This window comes from Cupressus sempervirens, chromosome 11 (assembly GCF_028749045.1).
Source record: "Cupressus sempervirens isolate cs-2001-9-10 chromosome 11, ASM2874904v1, whole genome shotgun sequence".
Classification (NCBI taxonomy): Eukaryota; Viridiplantae; Streptophyta; class Pinopsida; order Cupressales; family Cupressaceae; genus Cupressus; species Cupressus sempervirens.
This window is the reverse complement of record NC_143128.1, coordinates 857,728,465-857,747,288: the sequence shown is the minus strand read 5'-3', so window position 1 is coordinate 857,747,288 and position 18,824 is coordinate 857,728,465.

The following is an 18,824-nucleotide window of genomic DNA, read 5'->3' as shown; positions in this document are numbered from 1 at the left end:
TTTACCAATAGCAAGAAAAATTAGTGGAGGCCAAAATCACAATCAGAGACACAAAAATCTTCATCCTCACAACAAGGAAACTATTCTTCCAACAAGGAGGGAAACAAAAACAAAAAGGATAAACTATTTTGTGCATATTGCAAGAAACCAAATCATGATGAGTGTCATTGCAAGACTAAGAGAATAGATGAGTTAGAAAACTTAGTTAGGAAGAACAAAATCAATGTGTTGAATGCTTCCAAGGATTCAAATCCATTCACTTCACAAGGAAAAGGGAAAGCATTTATGGAAAGTTCAAGTTCTTCAGGGGAGTGGATTCTTGACTCAAGTGCCTCATATCATATGGGTTCTTCAAAAGGACACTTTTCTTCATTGAAGTAATCTAAGGTACCTCACATCTTTTTAAGGAATGATACACAAGTAGAAGTCTAAGGGAAAGGACAAGTTGAGATGGAAAATGGAGAGTTCAAATATGTTCTCTATGTTCACCTTAGCACTAATCTCCTTTAAATTTACCAAATCACTCACTATGGAGGTGGAAATAAAGTTGAGTTCCTTCCTGATTCAGTAATGGTGCAAAATCTTAAGGATGATTCATTGATTGCAATGGGTAAAGTCAATCATGGCACAAGGCTTTATTCTTTCTCCCACTTTGTGCCTAAGTCTCCTTCACATGCCTTGTTGACTCATCCACAGTCACAAAGTAAATTATGGCATGAGTGGTATGGACATCTTACCTTCCACTATCTTCATCAAATTAGCTCAAAAAATATGGTCAAAGGTCTACCAACAATCAACTTTTCTATAGGTGAATGTTCAACTTGTTCAATGGATATGCATCTAGAAGAGAAGATTGACAAAGGGAAGTCTTGGAGAGCATCAGTTGTTCTTGAGTTGGTTCACATGATTCGAGTAGACCCTTTTTCAGTGACATCATTTAGCAAGGGTCACTATGTCCTCACATGGGTCTAATTTCTTAATCACAGGAATGAAGTGTTTGATAAGTTTCTAGCCTTCAAGAGTCATGTTGAGAAGCAATCAAGTAAAGCCATCAAGGTTCTTTATATAGACAATAAAAGCAGATATGTGAACTCCAAACTTAGAGACTTTTGTGAACTTGTGGGTATTGATCTTCAGAATCATGTAGCATTTAGTGCACAAAAGACAAGTGTTACAACAATGAGGGTTATAACTCTTAAGTCAATGGAAATTTGCATGATTCAAGCTAAGTCTCTTGATCCATCACTTAAAGTTAAAGCTATTATTAGTGCCAATCACATCCTTAATAGGTCTCCTCATAATGTCTTAGATGGAATAACTCCTTTTGAGGCATGGTGCAGAAGAAAACCAGTTGTGAAACACTTTAGAGTTTTTGGTTGTCCAACATGGGCACACATATCTTCAAGGGATGCAAGGCACCACCACCAAGGCCTTGTACTTTTATTGGATATGATGAAATTGTTAAGGCATATAGACTTATGGATCATAAGACTCATGTGATATTCATAGAAAGGAATGTTCACTTTGAGGAAAGTTCACCTAGCTTATCCTTTAATCCTCTCCATACTTCATACATTGTGGAAACTGATAGTGACAACAGTGATAGTGATTCAACAAGTTTAGATATGGGGGATCCTAATGACAAATTTAGGATGAGGTCACAACATCAGCAAATTCCACGTGCATACATTGCTACAGTGATAGGTCCATGTAATTTAGTACAATTGGGTACACCTTGTCTTCTAGTTCCAAAATCAGGGGATGACTACATAACAAATATGTAAGGCTTGTTTGTGGAGTCATACATAGTATATTTGGGAGACATTATTGATGATATACATCTTCTCTTTGATGAAGATGATCCTTCTTTAGTTGTTGCAAGGGAACACTCTAACCTTCTTGTCCATTCTCTACATGAGTAGTCTTACCAGGTTGATATGATTGTGGATCCTTATGTACAACAGTTGTAGATCTTTGCCTTCTTGTGTAGAAATTCAACCCTCTAGCCATAACTAATCAATTGTGCCACACTCAACAAGTTATATTTCAAACCATCAACCCAATATGAATTATCACATCTAATCTTATCATTCTGAATAATTGATCCTTTTCCTTTCACATAACATGGTGCATCATTTCCAAACTTAACACTATTACCATTGTATTGAATCAACCTTTCAAACTTACTTGTATTGTCATTCATATGATGTAAACATCCATTATCAATTATCCATCTGACATTTTTGTGTATATGTGAAATTAGAGTAGTCTTTTCATATTTTGCATTTTCACCGTAATCATTTTTCATTGAAACATATACAACTTCTTCATCATTTTCATTCATACCACTAGCAGAAATTTCTTCAGCAATGTAACAAGATTTCTTACCTTTTCCTTTATAGTCTCTATTAACTCTGGTGTCTCTCCTCTCTCAATACCTCCTGTCCTTCTTCTCATCCTTGTCTTCTTTGTCAAGACACCTTGCAAAAATATGACCAACTTTATTGTATGTGAAACAAATAATAGGAATTTTTCCTTTGTCTTTACCTTTTCCTCTAGTTAGCCTCTTAGCTAATGCCTCCAGTTCATCAAGTTCTTCATCTGAGTCATTGTCAATATTCCAATTTTTGTTTTTCTTCTCCTTTCTAGAACCATCAAGAGTTTATTTTTCTTTGAAAAGACTTTCAACATTAGTAAGGGAATAATTATCAAAATTAGTCAACTCAAAAATTGTGAGTCTACCAACTAGACTATCCAATGTGAGATCATTACAAGGTGTGCATCTCAACTCTTGTATTATAGAAACTCTAATAGCGTAAATAGGAAGTAAATTCCTCAATACCTTGTTGATCATTTTCTCCTCAAATATTTCACCTCCAACACTTCTAATAAAATTCATAACTTCTTTAATTCTTGCAACATATTGTGCTATATTCTCACCTTCATTCATTCTCATGTCATCAAACTTTCCTCTTAGACTTTCTGCCTTAGCTCTCATTACATCTATGTCTCCTCCATGAATTAATTCCATCTTGTCCCATATTTTCTTTGCATTTATAAAGTATCTTACTTCATCAAATTCAAAATAACTTAGGGAGGATGCAAGCTCAATCATCATTTGGTTATGCTCCTACTTCTCTTTCATCTACTCAATACTCATAGGTCTAGAAAATTCAATGTAATAATTTTCAAGATAGTAAAGTGTAGAATCTCTAGTACTTGACAGATACAACTTCATTAGCCTTTTCATGCATAAAAATTCTCCTTGCTTAGCTTGGGTATCTCTCTCTTATACATCTTGATCTTTAGCTTTAAGTCCTTCAAGCTACATTGTTGATCTTATACATTGTTGGAAACTACAATTGGAACAATTATTATGTTGTCATTGATGTCAAACCTTATTGGTGAGATAGTTGTTGCCTGAGTAGAGTTCCATATCAAGATGATTGATGAAGAGGATTTGAAAAGAAAAGATAACAAGAAGACCTAGTGGAAAGGTTGAGTTATGATGAATTATAATGGGCACTTGATCAATTAGAATTTGACAAGATAATATGTTGTTTAATCACTACACTAACTAAAGCAGTTAGTTGTATTGAATCCTAGAAGTTATTATCAATGAAGAAAAAATACATAGGCTTAACCAAGCTTCAAAGAAGAATATTAAGGAAATTATAGTTGAAGCCAAGTTATACTAATGTCGATTGAGTGAATAGTAGAAGCTAATAAAATTCAGTACCAATCGAGTGCCAGTAAAGATAGAGTATCATAAAAGTTAGACCAAGTGCCAGTAAAAGGATTGAGTGAAGAAAACATAGGCCAGGCAAGAATAATTAGAAATGAACAAGTTATTTAGTGATGACCAAGGTTAAGAAACATAGTTTTGGTCAATTGTCAACATTTTTTATTTTGTGAAGGAATTGAGATTCATGGCTAACATAGTTGGATTATTGAAATATGTAAAGTGCATAGAAGATACGTATTGATGAGTTAAAACATTTAATGCAAAGAAAATTATGTTTGAGAATTTATAGGAATGGATTCAAAGATAATTTTTTAGTTTGTAGAAGAAGGAGTAACAAAATAGTGGAAGGATTAGATGAATCTGACCTAAACCTTGTTGATATTGCAATCAAGTTTGTTTATTAGTGACACATATACTTATTCATATAGTAAGTATCTACTGAGCTTATTGTACAATTAACAATGTTAACCAAGTAATTTGTACTATACTGATTTCTATAGTTGTCACCTAGTTCAAGGAATAGTTATCAATTTGTGTTGGTCAATTTCTACTAGGTTGGTGATTATCAGTGTAAATATGAGCTTCTTAGTGTTTACCAAGTTCTTCAGTGCAAACTAAGTTGTACAGTGGTTACCGAGTTCATAGATTCAGCAATGTAAATCTAGTGTTCATTGAGACATACAGTGTTAACCAAGTGATTCAGTTTATACCAAGCTCGTAGTGATAGCATTGATCGAGCTATATAGCATGAATCAAGTGATTCAATTTATATGTTGAGTTTCATACTATTCACTAAGTCACCAGTGTAGATTGAGGTCAAACTACTTGGAAGTGATCAGTATGGACTGAGCTTCTATGTCTACTGACTGCATGATGATGTCGAGTATCAGAACCTCACCTAGTTTATCTTCAGAACTCAAGTTCTTGTAGTTGGGTCGACTTTGTGTATTTTGTGTAAACTTGTATCATAGCCAACTTTGTGGATTTGTAATTTGGATTAGTATATATGTAATGTATTTTACTACATCCAAAGTAATATGTGAATAATGATATGAAGAGCATAAGTGCAAAGTAAAAGGCTACACCAGTATAAGGAGCAGCAAATTTTTATCTATCATAACAAGGTAATCATTACACTCAATGGTATCTCATTTAGAAAATTGTTAGGATAAACCACAGACAGAAATAAAAACTATATGCAAATATAATCAATAGAAAAAAATAATAGATCACACAAAAAAGAACACAAGGCACCAAGATTTAACGTGTTTCACCCAATCCCTGGGCTACATCCACCAAACAGCAAGTCTGATCTTATTACAATCCAGTGATTACAACCTGATTACAATCCCTAATCCCTTACAGCTCAATACCGTCGCAAGAACCAATTTCGCATCATAAGATAATAAAAAATACCTAACCCTAAACCCTTTTATACAAGGATTTTATTCATTTTAGGGTTACAACATGTCAGTCATATGTCGGCCATAATATGTCGACTACCATGTCAGCCACGGCCCAAAAATTTATTTATGAAGTATGTATAGTACTTTCCTGATCAGTCACCATAATCTAACACAAATCATAATTTTATGTCAGAGATCAGCCACTAGTTCATCCTAATAGGTGGATCAATTAAATCATTTCACAAGGTAGACTTAACAATCTTTTGTAAATCTCTTTACCAAGTGCATACTTCGTTGCATGTTTGTAAATCCTTTTGCAAGGTGAACCCAGCAGGCCTTATTGCTCCTGATAGAAAAAATAATCAGAAGTGATCATTGTAAGCCTTAATAGGCCCACTTTATACTATAGTACTAAAGCTTGTGCGTATCATCCCCACCCCAGTTTTACTTTCTGTTTGGAAGGTTTCTGGGTCACCATATTTTGTGTCAAAGTGTTATGAAATTTTTAATTGCTTTCAGTTTTTCATGCATGCAATTAGATCAGAATACACATCAAGGATTAATTGGTAAATAAAGATTAAGCTTGATAAGTTACTAATTTACCCCTCCCCTCTCAATGACTTAGCCTATCATATATATTTCCAGCAAACCTAAGATCAATGATGGTGTTTAAGTGGCAAAAGATTAAGCTACCTATTTAAGGAGGTATAAGGGCTAAACTAATAAGGTTGGAGCAGTTGTTGATTCTATTGATTGGCAAACTTGAGTAAAAGGTTAAAAAGTGAAGTTGAAAGTGAAGAGCAATTGCTTGAAGGGTTGCTAATAAAATTAGTGACGAAGATGATAATGGAGTTCAGTCAATGAATCAGGTGTTGAACTAAATTCTTATCTATATTTGCAAAGTGAGTTGTATTTATTAAATCAACCTATTGTTACTTTCAAACCATTATATTAGGTAAAATCCTTTAACCAAAGTTGACCTAATAATCATTTAGAAATCCTTTAATCAAGGTGACATTCTAATGGAATGTTTTTAAGTCCTCTAACAAGACCACTCCTAACAGGGTGATTAAATCCTTTAACAGGGTCACACCTAACAGTATGTAATGTAACCTTTATTAGCATGAATTTTTAGAAACAATAACATCGAAATGAACTAAAATAAAAGAATTATCAATTAATCCAAGAGAGTTTGTGAAAATGGTTACCATAAACTCAGATCCAAAGAGAGAGTGAAAGAATGAACAACCACCAATGAATCAACAAGAGCAGACAAAGATTTGAAAGGGGAAAGCAAAGAAAACCCCTTGTGACATTATGAATGAGGCAAACACCTAAAGAATGAAAGAAGGAGAGAGAAGAGAGAAAATGGTGCCAGAGGCTCATTACAAAAACTACATAGTGATTGTGTGTTGAGAATGAGAGAGAAGCATCTCTTATAAAGAGATGAGAGGAGGAGTCATTTGTAACTCCCAAGTGAATGATTGCCACATTCATAAGTGTGTGCATAACAAGTTTCATAATCCTCTTAAGGAGGAATAAACTATTTTCCTTAATAAAGGAATTACAAAAAAGACTTGTCCTCACATGTGGACTAGAGGACAAACAACTCAAGGGATACCTTGGTTTATCCCATTTAATAAATACAACTAAGGAAAGATTATAAATTCTAATACCCCCCTTTAATCTTTACTTGGGGAAATTAGATCAAAGGGTATTAAACCCATATTTTTACAATGAAATTCTAAATAGCAGCAACTTGATCTTTAAGATTGTCTTCAATTATGCAAAAGGTCTCTGTGAGTGTAGGTAGATCTTCGTAGATCCAAGAGAGAAGAGGATAGGCCATGAATGTACACCAAATAATATTGTCTTGAATGTGCCTGGATAGATTACTTGAAAAACATAGAGACAAGAAACGAGACAACTATACACAAGAAGTATTTCATCTTATATGCAAATTAGAAATCTTTTTGAATAAGGATAATAAAACTCTGATAGAGAAACAATGAGGAAAATAAAACATTTTACCATAAAGAAATAGAGATAACCTAATATCAAGATAAATTATATGCTCAAAAAATTGTCAATAAGGACAAATTGAGTAAAAAGCTTGATCAATGCTCTCATGAAAAGTATATTATACTAATGCACAAATGACCACAGACAAGGCCAACTAATGATACTCACATCAATCTTGCATCAATCACGTGGATATAGACAGTCCACTTAATGAATCATCTCACTGCAAGTTAATGGCCTGCAGCACCATAACTTGCATGACTTATGATCTAAGAAATAAAGTATCCAAATCATTATCACATTAATATATAAAAATAAAGTAAAAAGAGAGACATGCTGATCAATTTAGAATTATCATGATTTGTTAGGATACTCAAACGAATGGATTATGAGGGTGTAACAATATATTGCCTTCAAATTGGAAATCCATCATGGACAAGCAACTTCATTGCCACGAGGAGAAAAAAAATCATCATGGGTCAAAAAATCTTTCTCAAATAGAGTCTCCAATATTGGAGTGCTCCAAGATATGGTAGCCTCGTCACCTATACACTCAAAAATGAGCAAAGTGTAGGAAGTCATACCATGAATAAATCACAACTAGGAGCATAAACCAAGGAAATAAAGAGATTGAAATGGGAAATCGCCATAAAATATCATCCTCGCATTGAGGAACAAAAATGGAACAACATGGAGAGAAACTTCATAAATATTAACCTTTCAAAGTAGAGCATATAGAATCAAATGGAGGGAAACTCCATATAAATATTAATCTTTCAAAGTGGAATCAATAGAACCAAATGGAGGGAAACTCCATATAAATTGAGTGTACACCAATATAGGATGAAGGTATACTCCATGGGCCAGATAAGGAAACTATGTATCAGTTAGACTGAGGGGACCTACATAGTTATCCTTGAAAAAATTGGCTCCCTATGCAACTCAAAACAAAATATCATATAAATCATGTATATAAATGGTATAAAACAATAAAGTGCCAACATGGGCATAGAATGATGCTATAAACGCATAATAGTGCACATCAAAATATCACAATAAGGTCGAAGGCAAAAAAGATAACTCATAATCCAATCAAAATGAATTAAACTTTATTTTCAAAATGCAGAGATCCAAGGATGATCAAAATAAATAAAATATGTATATTAGGTATAAAACTCCATTGAAGGTAAACATGAGTACTTAATTCATTTTGTGAAGGTATAAATCAAATTCTAAATTATTATAGTCATAAAATTATATATTTATCTGGGTATATATGTGTGTACTCATATATACTTAAATAAATATATGATAAGTCACAATATTGAAAGGATCCTTATATATATAATAATCCTACAACATGTAGAACCGTTACTAAGGAATCTGCATATATCCTTAAAATAGAAAGTTAAAAAATAGGTTTTTTCAGATGTATCTAACTAATACAAATTATAATTATTAAATTCAAATGTACAAGTAATAATTTATAACATATTTGTTGGCAGCCCAAAAAAATAGGTGCCAGTTACCAAATTTAAAATGAATAATGATTAACATATCTGCATGAAATGAACAATAGGAATAATATCATACTTACGAAAAGAAAACTGACACAATCAAGTGGAAGAAAGAGGGAATGGTATTATACTCTAGAGATATTGAACGAGCTGCAAACTCAAAAGACTAAGCTAAGAAGGTAAGAAAATAATGAAAAGCGTCAGCTAATGCAGAAACATGCAAAGGAAGTCAAGGAAATGAGAGCAAGAATGGAAGCAAAGGATTGGGATGATAGCTTACAATCCAAGGAGGAAAAAATGAGGCTAGTTTACAGAGCAAGCAAGAGGCAGCTTTGAAGCGAGAGCCAACAACAAATAGTAATGTCTATATTACCCGCACTTTATCATAATTACTACCACCCATCAAAGGAACCAGAAGAGTCAAAATCATCACAGTAGTTCCTAGCATAAGAATGTAATGCTGGAATGCCAGAATAACAGCCTCCACCCATGGGAGAAGAAAGCCCCTGAAGGTTCATTGAAGAGCTTCGACCAAAGCATAGGTGATGCTGTAAGACAAGGTGCTATAACAAGAACAGGATTAGTTAATGCTGAAACACCTAGCTGTACAACATTAAGGGTAGTGCAGAAACCTTCTAAGCCTGTTGGATCCTAGTCTCCATTTACTCCTACTTCAAAACCTTTGCCAAATAGATTAAGGAACTCCAGTCCTCGTAGTAGTCAGACAATAGAGGATGATTCAGGCAGAAGGCAAAAAAAAATAATGCATGCAACAACAGTAGATTGAATCCAAAGATTAAAAGAACTTACAGGAAAACCTAAATCACAATAACAAATGCCACAGATAGAGGCCAAGAAAGGAGATAAAAATAGAGCAAACGCTTAGAAAGAAATGGAAAGAAATTTTTAAAAAAATAGAAATAGATAATAAATGTATTAGTTAAGAGATGAATAAGATTAGAAGTTGCTCACAACTTCTAAAAAGAATATATAAATAAAGAAAAAAAAATGAAAAAACAAAAAGTTGAGAGATAATATTTTAAAAATGAGGATTTTATTAATAGAAGTTACATAAGAATTTAATCATAAATAGGATTTTAAAATAATAGAAATTCAAAAAAGATTTTTAAAAAATATAGATATTAGATATTAAAAACAAATAGATGATAGAATTTTTTTTTAAAATAATATGAATAGAAATAAATCTAATTGATTATAATGTAAATGCTAATTAATATTATTTAAATGTTGCCTCCAATCAAATGTTAGGAAAAAAATAATTATATATATATATAATATTTAACAATAAAAATAATAATAATAAATACTATTAAACTAAAATTAATAAATGCTACTTGTTAAAACAAGAGCAAAAAAAAAAAATTAATAATTTTTTAATAGAGATACCAAGGTAGAGATTATTCAATACGATGCGCTTCCAATGAATGATAACCTTCATCACATTAAAACTCAAAACAAGGATTAGTAGCTCTAATACCATGTTAGAAACAATAATATCGAAATGAACTAAAATAAAAGAATTATCAATTAATCCAAGAGAATTTGTGAAAATGGTTACCATAAACTTAGATCCAAAGGGAGAGTGAAAGAATGAACAACCACCAATGAATCAACAAGAGGAGACAAAGATTTGAAAGGGGAAAGCAAAGAAAATCCCTTGTGACATTATGAATGAGGCAAACGCCTAAAGAATGAAAGAAGGAGAGAGAAGAGAGAAAATGGTGCCAGAGGCTCATTACAAAAACTACATAGTGATTGTGTGTTGAGAATGAGAGAGAAGCATCTCTTATAAAGAGATGAGAGGAGGAGTCATTTGTAACTCCCAAGTGAATGATTGCCACATTCATAAGTGTGTGCATGACAAGTTTCATAATCCTCTTAAGGAGGAATAAACTATTTTCCTTAATAAAGGAATTACAAAAAAGACTTGTCCTCACATGTGGACTAGAGGACAAACAACTTAAGGGATACCTTGGTTTATCCCATTTAATAAATACAACCAAGGAAAGATTATAAATTCTAACATGAATGTTGATGATATTATATTGGGGGAGTATCCTAAGCATTGGAGAGTATTGACATATTGCATTCATGACTATGTTTGTCATTGATGTCAACATAGCAGTAAGTATGTGAAGATTGGTAGAGTAACAAAAAGAGATCATAGTTGTACGGACAATGTTTTTCTTTTCTAGTGATACGTGGTCATGGATATGTTTAGTATAGTGTCCTGATGACATGGTTCAATGCGCAACACATAAGTCAAAGACATACAAAAGTTGTACCTAATTTACAGAGAATAGTTCAGAGACATAGTGCTTGGAATGTAGTTTCTGATGTTTGTATTATATCTTTCATCTGAGCTATAATAAAGAGATGCGTGGTCAAATAGTGAAAGAGGATAGTTGGATGATGACATCAACAAATGTGCAAGACCTAGTATCGCACATGTGAATTTTTGTATAGACTATGAGTTGATAGTGCTATTATAATTGTAATTAATTAATTATCTTATTATACTTAATTGGGAAGCATCAAGGTCGACTCAAGGAATTATTTTGAAGATATGGTATAAAGGAAAGATGTTTTGCTTGTTTGTAATGTGTTGTGATTGTTGTATAAAGTGTGAAGTGCAAAATGGAGCAGAGTGTTTACTAAATATGAGTAATCAATTCAAGGGATTATTGGATGCAAGTTTTGTGATTTGGTTACAAGATTAGAAGGAGTAGAGGTCCAATTGATAGGACAGAGGAAGGAATGTTGTGCCTACCCCTAGTTTACATTTTGTTATTATTGTTGAACTCTTTTAGGTGAGTTTATGCTTGATGATTAGTAGCATCATCTTTCAGATTATGAGATATTGTTTCACACTTGGTTGATTTTATGATGAGACTTCTTGGTACTATTTACTTCATGTATGCATGATTATACCTTGATGATGATTATTATGGTGATTTTAGTTACTTGATGATGGTTAGTTAGATGGTTTATTATACGTGTTTTCTTATGGATACTTACCCCATACTGCATGTGTATGGTGTGCGTGTATATTTTCTTTATGTATGACATTTCTGATGTGGTTAAAGAAGGGAGTCATAGTCATCTGCTAGTCGGGATATACATGATGCACCACTTCTTGCCATTGCATATTTAGCTTATAATATATGTGTTTGCACATGCATGGATTTTATGCAGATTGCAAGTATCAGGTATCGACTTCCTTGGATTTCCAGGATGAGCATACCCTATTGCAATATCTCAATGGTAAGAAGGGGAGATAAATTCTTGAGTCCAAATCCTAACCTTTAAACCATTTGTCCTAGAAAATTAGGAAAAGTATCTGTGATGTAAATTCATGATTATAACCTTTGAGTTTGATCTTGTATGTGGTACTTTATGATGGGTTTTGGTATTTCGTCTTATAAGTCTTTGGTGATTTTTCTATTAATTAAGTCAAATTAAAAGATTAAAATTAATGATTTAATTTAATGGAAATTATTATGATATTTTCAATATTTAATTAATTGGGAAATTAATTAAATAAAAAGAATTAAATTTAAAGAAAAAATTATAATCTATTTTGAGAGCATAATAATATTTAATTAATTTAATAATAATATATTTAGGAGATCATATTAAAACAAATACTAATTATTGTTATTATTTAAGTTGATAAATATTATATTAAAAACATTTCAAAAATTTATAAGAGAGAGTAAGCAATTATTTAATAAAGTCTATTTTAATTAAATTGCATAAAGTTTATGCATGAGATTAAAATATAATAAATTAATTAAATAGAGAAAGCAAGTAAATTTAATAAAGATATTTTATATTGCAAAAAAAATGCATGAAAACATAAAAGAAAAGATAATTAAAGAGTTAAAGGGTGGTGATCAAGAAGTTCCCTCGGGTGATCGCACAATCAGTGCCCCGAATTTAGGAGAGGACTCCTTATCAGCAATTGAGGGTTCATTTTACAAGGACGAAAGTTTTGGGAGAACCAGGAATTTTGGAGTAGGATTTTTCAGAGAGAAGGTTTTGAGAGAAGAGATTTCTCTCACAATCTTTTGGGTGTTTGCGAATTTAGCATCAGAACAAGGTAGATTCTTGTGTTTTGTCAACCTAATTAAATTATATTATTATCCTATCTTCTTCGTGATTGTTGAATTGTTTATCCAAATTTGATTGTGAAAAATCTTTCAATATTATATTTTGGAATTACGGGTACGCATGTTGATTCCATCTGTATATGGGAAGATTGATATATCATTAAAACTCTTGTTATGTAGATTCAAAGTTGCAAACTAAACTAGGAACCGTTTGAAATGAAATCAAAATTCTAGAATATAGATTTGACAAGTTTGCCATATTTTTCCTATCAGAGTGTTGTTGGAAATTTTATTTTATATATATATATATATATACATGTATATATATATATATATATATATATATATATACATGTATATATATATATATATATATATATGTATATATGTATATATAGATATATATATATGTATATATATATACATATATATATATGTATATATATATACATATATATATATATATATATATATACATGTATATATATATATATATATATACATGTATATATATATATATATATATACATATATATATATATATATATATATATATACATGTATATATATATATATATATATATATGTATATATATATACATGTATATATATATATATATATATATATATGTATATATATATAAGAGGAAGTCATATATATTTGGGGGGGAAGACTATTTCAAAGCAATTTCTATAATATATATATATATATAAAAACTTGGGAGGAGGCAGGGCCACCAAACCCTCACCTCCCCCCTTTATTCTCCCTCCAGCTAGGCACAACCTGCATACATAGACCTCTTGTTGCTTGCAGCAATAGTATTCAATACTATTGCATGTGGCAGCAGGTGGCCTGCAACCACACGATAGCTGCCTTTTAAGGTTGGTCAACAAGCCTTAATCGCAAGGTAAGGTGTTAAAATTATTTTTTTAATTTAATTTTAATTTTACTTTTAATTATTATTTTATTAATAATTTTAAATATTACTTATTAATATAATTTGTTAATAGTATTTTATTAGTATTTCTTAAATTAATTAATAATTAAAATATTAATTATTAAAGATTTTTTATTAAAAGTTTTAATTATTAATTAATTATTAATTATTAAATTTAGTAATTTACATTATTATTGAAGTTAATTCGAATTAATGATAAATATCAATTAATAATGTTTAATTATATTTATTGTTATTATTATATAATAAATTAATTATTAATGAAATTTTGAGTATTTTATTTAATAATCAATAATTATTATTTTACTAACTTAATAAATAATTACCTTTAAATTATTTTTGAATAAGGGTAATTGTGCATTTTATTCAAACATCAGAAATGGGTTAAATTGTAAGGGTAAACTACGAATTTTGCCTACTTGAAACATGCATTGAAACAAATACTTAAACCTTATTGTTAACTCAACTACGTGTTCTCAAATCAAACCAAACTATGAAACCTACACTATTATTTATATGTTGTTTATGTTTTGGGTTTAGGTTGACTAGAGTGTTGACCAGTTTTAGGATGTCTACCAAAGGCTTGGGAGTTCTATGTTTCTAATATTATGATGAATTAATCGTGATCTTTTAAAATCGACCATGGTAATGTGTTTGGTATGCTCTATGATGAGTTTGATTATATCGTTTGTTATTGCTTTCCAGTGTTCTTGTCTGAAATTGAGGTGAATGTTATGACATATTTGACTTAACCTTTTTGAGTCTTCTATTAGTATTTTTGGAATGCTTTCTAGTTGCTTGTAAAGAACTAATGTGTTAATGTGAATTATCTTTTGATGCTTTCCAGTCACTTGTGTAGGGGTGATTCTTTGATTTGTGATTTAATGAGCTTAGGGTAGGTTATCTATTTGTAATGTTGAGAAGTGGCTTGCAATAGAGGTTGAGGCCCAAAGTGGTTACCAGGGTAACCCATTGTAATTTGTTTAGTAAGTGAAAACACTACATTAAATGAGAGTAAAATGAACCTAATAAGAGTCTTTGTATGTTCTCACTTGTGCCTCGAGTGCTAGTACAAACTAGGATGGGAGTAGAGAGAATGCTTGGTTGCGACCATGCATTGTTAGTATGCCTTTTAGTACGAAAGGATACTAGTGCCGCATAGAGTCACTAGGGGGTTGGGGTCAAGTTAGACTGCCAAGGTAACTCTAGCATTGATTCATGCGATGAAACTTGCCCTCTTACACAGTAGATTTCCTACGTGTCTTTGTGTGCCTCTAGGTCTAGATGTCGATTTATCTTGGAACCTTTGAGTTAGATTACTTTTAGAGTTTCCTTCACTTAGATTTTACTTTTTATTTTGGGATTGATATCCTATTTGGGACTTGAGACTATCTCCTTAGCATGGTGGGAGTAGGCCTTTATGGGTTACCATGAGGTTCGGTGGTAGTGCTTTTTACTTTTACCATTGAGATTTATCTGTTGATGTCATGGCTGGAGTTCCTTGTCTGCATTTTGTTTCATTCCATCTTTATATATTATGATGGATGATTATATCTTTATGATGGATGATTTCACTTATTGTATTGTACTTTTCTTCATGGATCTAAAAGGGATGATGTAATCTATTTTTATAAATGTATATTCTTTCAGCCTTTCATACCCTGTGACATGTATAGTGGATGATTGTGCATTTCAATTTTTATTGCTGAGTGGCATTCAAAAAAAATGTATATTATTTAAATGGACTTGGACTTGTAGTTATTCTTCCATGTGGATGTGTTATTTAACTTAGTATTATTTAAAATTAATTGTGACTGAAAGTCTTGGGATCCTTAAGGAATGTAATTTGTTATGTTTGCTTATGTATGATTGTATGTTATTGCTTCTACTACTTTATGATTATTGTACATGTTATTCTTTTTTTTTTTAATGTTTGGAAAACTTAGTAAACCTTTAGGTTAATTCGTTTGGATCCCTTGGCAGGGTGTTACAAGGAAGTACTATTCAATTATATTATTCTATAAGGAATAATTCAAAGATCATTTGGATAGTGGGTTCATTGGTCTTAACCTTGAAGTTATTTAGGTAGTGGGCCCAAATACCTTCCACAACTCCTAATAGGTTTGGCACAACTCCTAACAGAGTTGAAATCTCCTAACAGGGATTCAAAGTCTCCTAGTAGGGACTGATATGTATTGAATTTTGTTATAGACTCCTAACAAGGTCCATCCTCTAACAAGGAATATTGATATTAGTAAATCATCTTTTGGGTACCATCTCCATCAAGGTTTTCACTCTGATCAAGGGTTTCCCTAGTTAACATATTTGGTGTTGTTATGTATAAGTATCTTCTTCTGGTTTCTAATTATATTACTCATATGGTTAATTTTGTTTTAAATTGATAATTGTGATATTAGTTGGATAAATAATTCACCCCACCCCCCCAGTTATATTGGTGGACTATATATTCTAACAATTGGTATCAAAGCCTTAGGTCCTTGAAGATAAAGCTTAACAAATTTGGGAGATCAATGATGAGTCATTTCAGAAAAGATAGTCCTAAGTTTGATGGAGGAAATTTTGACACCCAAAAGATGAAGCATCTTGGTGAGACATCAGAAATGTGTAAAGAATTGAGCATTGAGTTTTGGGATCCAAAATCCTTTTGTTGCATACAAAAGAATAGAGACACAAGTAAAGGTAGATCAAGATCTGAAGAAGTCAAGAAGATCAAGGAAGGTATTGATCCACTCGTGAAAAGGGATCCATAAGGTATGTAATTTTTATTTTATTTGAAATGTAAAGAGTTTGGTCATTTTTCATCTAGATGTCCTAAGAGGGCAAGGAAAACTAAAAAGAGTTCACTTTCTGATGAAGATGAATAATTTAAAGCAATTTTGGAAAGATTATTAAATGACTATGATGATAAGTTTGAATTGGTTAAGAAAGAGGAAGTAGTAGAAGACATAGCTTTGGTAATTATTGTTGATCCAAAGGTTAACCATGAAAATGTGGAAGTTATCATTAAGAATAACAATGATTTTTAGAATGGGAATTAGATTGAAGAGTAGAGATATGAGCCTAGATCAAAAGAAAGAGTTGAGTTGACAACTCCTAGAAAAACTATATCAAAGAATCATCTTTCTAGACAGAACATTGGGAGCAGAAACAGTAATCAGTTAAATGAAGAAGTATGTGAATTATGTGTGTTTTCTCAAGTTAAACATAAGAGTGCAAATGAATCATGTAAAGATGATAATTGGATTCAAGTAATGAAGGAAGAATTGGATCAAATTGTAAATAATGAAACATGGCCCAAGTTAGTTCCTAGACCTAAAGACAAGAATGTGATAGGAACCAAATGGGTATTCAAAAACAAGATGAATGAGCAAGGTGAAGTTGTGAGGAACAAGGTTAGCCTTATATGCAAAATTTACTCATAGAAAGAAGGCATAGACTATGAGGAGACATATGCACCTATAGCTAGAATGGAAGCAATAAGAATGTTCTTGGCTTATGAAGTGAATAAGAAGTTCAAAGTATATTAGATGGGTGTTAAAACAACCTTTTAGAATAGAGAACTTGAAGAAGAGGTATATATTTCAAGTAGCCTAAAGGTTTTTCTCTAACAGAAGACAAAGACATGGTATGTAGGCTAAAGAAATCTCTATATAGTCTAAGCAAGCACCTAGAACCTGGTATGCAAGGTTGGACAAGTATTTGGAAAAGCTTAGATTTTCTAAAGGCATGGTAGATAGTAACTTGTATTTGAAAGAAATTGAGAATGGTTTGTTGATATTAGTAATATTTGTTGATGAAGTTTGAAATGAGCATGATAGGAGAAATGAAGTTTTTCCTAAGATTGCAGATTGTGCAGAATAGTGATGGTATTTTTATTTCACAAGCTAAGTACTTGAAAGACTTGTTGAAAAGGTTTGGATTAGAAAGTTGTAAAATTATTGGTATGCCTATGATAACTGGTCACAAGTTATCTAGCAAGGATGATACACCTACAATTAAGTAGAAGTATAGATCCATGATTGTAGGTTTGCAATATCTACCTCACACCAGACTAGATATAGAAAATTTAATTGAGATTGTAACTAGATTTCAACCTAATCCTAAAGAGTATAATTATGCAGCAATAAAGAGGATATTCAAATATTTTAAAGGATCATCTAACTATGGAATTTGGTATGATAGATCAAGTGAGTTCACTCTACATGCATATACTGATGTGGATTGGGCAAGCAATATGGGTGATAGAAAAAGCACTAGTAGTAGAGCATTTTTCCTTGGAGGAAGATTGGTTTCTTGATTGAGAAAGAAACAAGATTGTATTTCTCAGAGTACAGCTGAGGAAAAGTATGTTACAACAACTAATAATTACAATCAAGTGATGTGGCTGAAACAAATGCTGATGGATATCAAACTTGAGTTTGTAGAACTTCTTATCATATATTATGATAACACAAGCATAGTGAGTATGTCTAAGAATCATGTATTACATTCTAAGACTAAGCATATATCTATTAAGTATCATGTTTTGAGAGAGAAAGCAATAGAAAAGGAGATCAGATTAGAATATGTCAGTACTAAAGATCACATTGCAGATATCTTTACAAAGCCTTTACCTAAAGATACATTTGAGTAATTGAGAGGTATGCTTGGGGTTATGCCCCTACCTACTTCTTAGTAGATGATATAGTAAGTGCATCAGTCCAATGCTACACCTGTTTAGGGGAGTATCTGTGATGAACTGAGTCATTGAGGACTCTTTGTATTTGGTCTTGAACAATATCTTTGGACACTCAAGCTAGTTGAAGAGTTGGAGCAATAAACTGACATAATGAGGAATTTTGCATTGATGTCAATGGGGGATTTACGTACATGAAAAACACCCTCATAGTTGAATTGGGGAGAGAATGCATAAGAAAAGTATGAATGGAGGAGAAATATTTACTTTATTAGGGAGATTTAGAAAGATTCATGTAAATAAGAAAGAGGAATGTCTCTATGGGGGAGATACGTATTGTGAGTTG